Genomic DNA, 6,508 nt, shown 5'->3' with positions numbered 1-6,508 from the left:
ACTGATCAATTGCGATCCTAAAAATCAATAGGAAGATTCAATTGAACAATACCTTGTGATCAGTTGTTAGTAATTCTCACCAAAGTTTTATTATTTAAATAAAACTTATTGAGGTTGTCAGATTTTATGAAACTCTCCTGTCAAATAACAAGTTAGTTATGAACTGTAATTACAAGATTCATTTTGCATACAAACCTCTTCAATTAATAATAGAGAATTGGAGTCTGTATGAATCTAAACATAAAACATAATAAATTTCAATAGCTGAGATCATGAGTAAATTGAAGATAGACAACCGCGGAAAACCTGGGGACACTGGTCGGCCGTTTCGTCCTTTTGTTGGACTCCTCAATGGCATTACGCATCCATGAATTCGCCTCACGAGGTTCGAACCCAGGACCCTCACTTACAGGTTTATTGTATTGCAAATACTAAATAATTAACCTATTGTAATGAACTGACCAGTTTAATAGAGATTAATCTCAGGCGGAAGAGTGTTGTAAGTCAGGAAGAAATAAACAGTTGTTTCGTCCTGATATAACACTCTTCCGTAACAGGCACCATCGACTCCAGTTGGAATCTTGACCAAAACATTCAATTCTTAATCTGTAACGAATGTAATCAATAAATTAAATAAATCTCTAAACACTCCGAATAAATTGTAGCAGTCTACTCACTAGTGACTTACTTCAATATCCTTTTGAAGCTCTAAAAGACACTGTGAGTTGTGAAGCTCAAACATGTCGGGAATTAAATATTTGTTGGCAGTGGGGTTAGATGATCATCACCATATATCTCAAACTGATTAGAGACGAAATTGCACTTTTCGATGATGACACAGTAATTTCACTGGTTTAGAGTTCTAGAAGAAACCTGAAGATTAAATATCCAACTCATGGAATAATAGAAAGTACTCGACAACAAGTGGTTTTATATATGATAAAATAGCTTTTTATCGCTCCTTCGTTTTCAATAGTAGCACAAAATTGATTAGTTTGTGACAAATAAAGAGTACAAATTTAAAATGCCAATTAAAAGCCCATATCACCTATACGGATAATACATCTTTACTAAATATTACTGTGAGGACGGTCCACGGGTGAACTCGAAGAAGCTCTAAGAAGCTCAAAAAGAGCCAAAGATATTCTACCCAGTCATCTTTTGGAAGAATACTTCAGAATCACCACGTTTAGCTTCCCTATTGGACAATGCTAATAACTCCCCTATGTGCGGATTGGATAACTATAATGATCATTTTGTTTTTACTAAAAACTATAAATACCCGGCAGCTTTCTATCATAACTGACACTGTTTGGAATAACATTCCTTTCACTCGTGTTCTTTTTTCTCGTTTGCGACTTGAGAGGGTTCTAGCGTTCGAGTACTGAAGTTATAAGTGGTATATCAAGAACATAAGCATCCAGATATAACAATCACTAAATCAATAGTTTGATTGTTTAGATAGCTGGCAAGATGATTTAGTTAAATTAAACATTCACATTAAATGTCCAGTATAGGCTAACATATCAAATTATGAATTACATAGTATTCAATAAACTACTTCAGATCAGTTGATGAACACAATCTCATATGGCTGATAATACTTAGTGCGTATAATTTAGTGATTAGTTAAAAATCGTCAATACAATAATCTCGACTTCTCAGTAGTTAAAATTCAAACGACTGCTCAAATTCCGCTTCTTCATCTTATATATATATCTACATATATATATATATATATATATATCGCGGCGAGATTGTGGGTGCGCACTGCTGAAGAGTTCCACAGTAGGACGAAACGGCCGTCCAGTGCTTCCAGGTTTTCCATGGTGATCTAGCTTCAATTGACTTATGAATTCAACTATTAGAATTACTATAAGACCCACAAAACTTCTCCTGATATTAATAAAAGAATTAATTATATTATCGTATTGTACAATTTATATTTTTCAATAGGCCAATTCAACCAACAGGTTTACCAATGCCACTTACTCCAGTAGGAAGTAACATGACTGGTGGTCTTCAAAAAATAGTTGGAACGTAAGTTATATAACCTTTAGTTATTAGATTTTTATCTACTATTGCCATCATATTTTCTTGTTACCAGCTTATTATGACATCTAGTCATTACAACCAATGTCAAGATAATAATAATACTGTTAAGTTATACTCTGGAAAACGCTGATACGTTTATATATAATTGAATCCATGAGTCAATGGTAGCTAGACCACTATGAAAAACCTGGGAGCACTGAACGGCCGTTTCATCCTAGTGTGGGACTCCTCACCAGTGCGCATCCACGATCCCGCAGCGCGATATATATAAGATGAAGAAGTGGAATTTGCTCAGTCGTTTGAACTTTAACTACTGAGAAGTCGGGAATTTTGTAATATTTCAGTAGACACAATTTGTAGGCGGATAATCAGACACTTGGTTAACTATTTACAATTGATTGATCACTGAGTGGTGATCAATGTCATGTATACCAGGACCTTCTTAGTGCAGACCGAATTCTATCGACCAAGTTGAAAGGTGACCATTAGTCTAGGTGACTCAACATTGCGTGCACCATTTTTTAGCACATCATAGTTAACTACGAGCAGAATTCACCATTTTTCAATAAGATGATCATAATAATAATATCAAATAGGGAAAAAAAGAAGAACATAGATCATATTAGTCTATCAGGATATTTATTTAAGAAAACCTTGTATTAATCGCATAAAATTACAATAAATATTGCATTTGATTGAAAGATAAATAAAGTATAGAACGGTAAGTCGAACATGGGTAAACAAAGAGGGATTAGTAAATATAATATGAGACTGGTCATTTCGATTTCCGTTTGTAGGCCAGCTGGATTGGTAGGGTCAACACTGCCTCTCACCTCAATGAATAAGATGATGCCTAGTGATATGTCGAGATTGGCAACAGCAGTCCCTGCATCGTGAGTCATGCTCCCATTTTTGCTGCCTTACACATGTACCACTCACATGGCTGTTTTCTAACACACTTTGGTTTTTTCTGAAAACTTCACGCTTTACTGAAGACGGATCACAATGTATGGTTGTAATAATTAACATGATTACTGTTGTAAAAAGTAAGGTTGTCTAATGGAATCTAATGATGAATAAGAGATGTTTGTAAGAGCTGAGTAATTTGGCGTTGAATCCGACTGTGCTGTTCGGTGGTTCCGAATATTGTGAGTCAGTGGCCAGTTGTTTGTTACACTGATTTGTAGATCAGTGTATGAATGAGAGCTCGGTATATAATTGAGTAATTGGTGACAACGATGGTGAGGGTGATGCTGTTGGTGTTAGTGGTTGTTTGTTTGTGTGTATGTGTGTTTGGAAGTGAGGATCCGGATGAATGGAAACACGAATGCGTGTATGCATGTTGATTGACATCAGTTGACGAGTGGATTGGTTGAGGCTGATGAGACTGTAAGTGACCTTGGAAACCGTGGTACCTGTGTTGTGATGTTATCGGATCCACAATTCATAATGGGTTGGATCGATCGTTTGGCGAGACATTGAGCATGGCAGTATGGAGAGATGAAATGATCACATGTGAATACCTGAGAGCAGTATGAACACGAACGTATGCGTATTGGGTGTGTCACAGTTTTAACATAACGAATTACCGATTCGCAGTTTACATACATATTAACAATTGCACTGAGATTATATCTATGTCAATTCACCAAGTCAAGTTGGCGCCGATACACACATACATACATATATACATAAGCACGTACAATCACACATGCACGCACAGCAGATTCCATATAGTGACATTGTGTGACAGTAACTATTAACTCGCATTCATTCATTGGTGGAGTAATAAGATGCATGTTGTGTTTGTTGGTGTGGAATCAGTGTACCTATGTGAGACTGGTTATTTGAATTTCCGTTTGTAGGCCAGCTGGATTGGTAGGGTCAACACTGCCTCTCACCTCAATGAATAAGATGATGCCTAGTGATATGTCGAGATTGGCAACAGCAGTCCCTGCATCGTGAGTCATGCTCCCATTTTTGCTGCCTTACACATGTACCACTCACATGGCTGTTTTCTAACACACTTTGGTTTTTTCTGAAAACTTCACGCTTTACTGAAGACGGATCACAATGTATGGTTGTAATAATTAACATGATTACTGTTGTAAAAAGTAAGGTTGTCTAATGGAATCTAATGATGAATAAGAGATGTTTGTAAGAGCTGAGTAATTTGGCGTTGAATCCGACTGTGCTGTTCGGTGGTTCCGAATATTGTGAGTCAGTGGCCAGTTGTTTGTTACACTGATTTGTAGATCAGTGTATGAATGAGAGCTCGGTATATAATTGAGTAATTGGTGACAACGATGGTGAGGGTGATGCTGTTGGTGTTAGTGGTTGTTTGTTTGTGTGTATGTGTGTTTGGAAGTGAGGATCCGGATGAATGGAAACACGAATGCGTGTATGCATGTTGATTGACATCAGTTGACGAGTGGATTGGTTGAGGCTGATGAGACTGTAAGTGACCTTGGAAACCGTGGTACCTGTGTTGTGATGTTATCGGATCCACAATTCATAATGGGTTGGATCGATCGTTTGGCGAGACATTGAGCATGGCAGTATGGAGAGATGAAATGATCACATGTGAATACCTGAGAGCAGTATGAACACGAACGTATGCGTATTGGGTGTGTCACAGTTTTAACATAACGAATTACCGATTCGCAGTTTACATACATATTAACAATTGCACTGAGATTATATCTATGTCAATTCACCAAGTCAAGTTGGCGCCGATACACACATACATACATATATACATAAGCACGTACAATCACACATGCACGCACAGCAGATTCCATATAGTGACATTGTGTGACAGTAACTATTAACTCGCATTCATTCATTGGTGGAGTAATAAGATGCATGTTGTGTTTGTTGGTGTGGAATCAGTGTACCTATGTGAGACTGGTTATTTGAATTTCCGTTTGTAGGCCAGCTGGATTGGTAGGGTCAACACTGCCTCTCACCTCAATGAATAAGATGATGCCTAGTGATATGTCGAGATTGGCAACAGCAGTCCCTGCATCGTGAGTCATGCTCCCATTTTTGCTGCCTTACACATGTACCACTCACATGGCTGTTTTCTAACACACTTTGGTTTTTTCTGAAAACTTCACGCTTTACTGAAGACGGATCACAATGTATGGTTGTAATAATTAACATGATTACTGTTGTAAAAAGTAAGGTTGTCTAATGGAATCTAATGATGAATAAGAGATGTTTGTAAGAGCTGAGTAATTTGGCGTTGAATCCGACTGTGCTGTTCGGTGGTTCCGAATATTGTGAGTCAGTGGCCAGTTGTTTGTTACACTGATTTGTAGATCAGTGTATGAATGAGAGCTCGGTATATAATTGAGTAATTGGTGACAACGATGGTGAGGGTGATGCTGTTGGTGTTAGTGGTTGTTTGTTTGTGTGTATGTGTGTTTGGAAGTGAGGATCCGGATGAATGGAAACACGAATGCGTGTATGCATGTTGATTGACATCAGTTGACGAGTGGATTGGTTGAGGCTGATGAGACTGTAAGTGACCTTGGAAACCGTGGTACCTGTGTTGTGATGTTATCGGATCCACAATTCATAATGGGTTGGATCGATCGTTTGGCGAGACATTGAGCATGGCAGTATGGAGAGATGAAATGATCACATGTGAATACCTGAGAGCAGTATGAACACGAACGTATGCGTATTGGGTGTGTCACAGTTTTAACATAACGAATTACCGATTCGCAGTTTACATACATATTAACAATTGCACTGAGATTATATCTATGTCAATTCACCAAGTCAAGTTGGCGCCGATACACACATACATACATATATACATAAGCACGTACAATCACACATGCACGCACAGCAGATTCCATATAGTGACATTGTGTGACAGTAACTATTAACTCGCATTCATTCATTGGTGGAGTAATAAGATGCATGTTGTGTTTGTTGGTGTGGAATCAGTGTACCTATGTGAGACTGGTTATTTGAATTTCCGTTTGTAGGCCAGCTGGATTGGTAGGGTCAACACTGCCTCTCACCTCAATGAATAAGATGATGCCTAGTGATATGTCGAGATTGGCAACAGCAGTCCCTGCATCGTGAGTCATGCTCCCATTTTTGCTGCCTTACACATGTACCACTCACATGGCTGTTTTCTAACACACTTTGGTTTTTTCTGAAAACTTCACGCTTTACTGAAGACGGATCACAATGTATGGTTGTAATAATTAACATGATTACTGTTGTAAAAAGTAAGGTTGTCTAATGGAATCTAATGATGAATAAGAGATGTTTGTAAGAGCTGAGTAATTTGGCGTTGAATCCGACTGTGCTGTTCGGTGGTTCCGAATATTGTGAGTCAGTGGCCAGTTGTTTGTTACACTGATTTGTAGATCAGTGTATGAATGAGAGCTCGGTATATAATTGAGTAATTGGTGACAACGATGGTGAGGGT

This window comes from Schistosoma haematobium, chromosome 5, assembly GCF_000699445.3.
Source record: "Schistosoma haematobium chromosome 5, whole genome shotgun sequence".
NCBI lineage: Eukaryota > Metazoa > Platyhelminthes > Trematoda > Strigeidida > Schistosomatidae > Schistosoma > Schistosoma haematobium.
Note: the sequence above shows the minus strand (reverse complement) of the source record.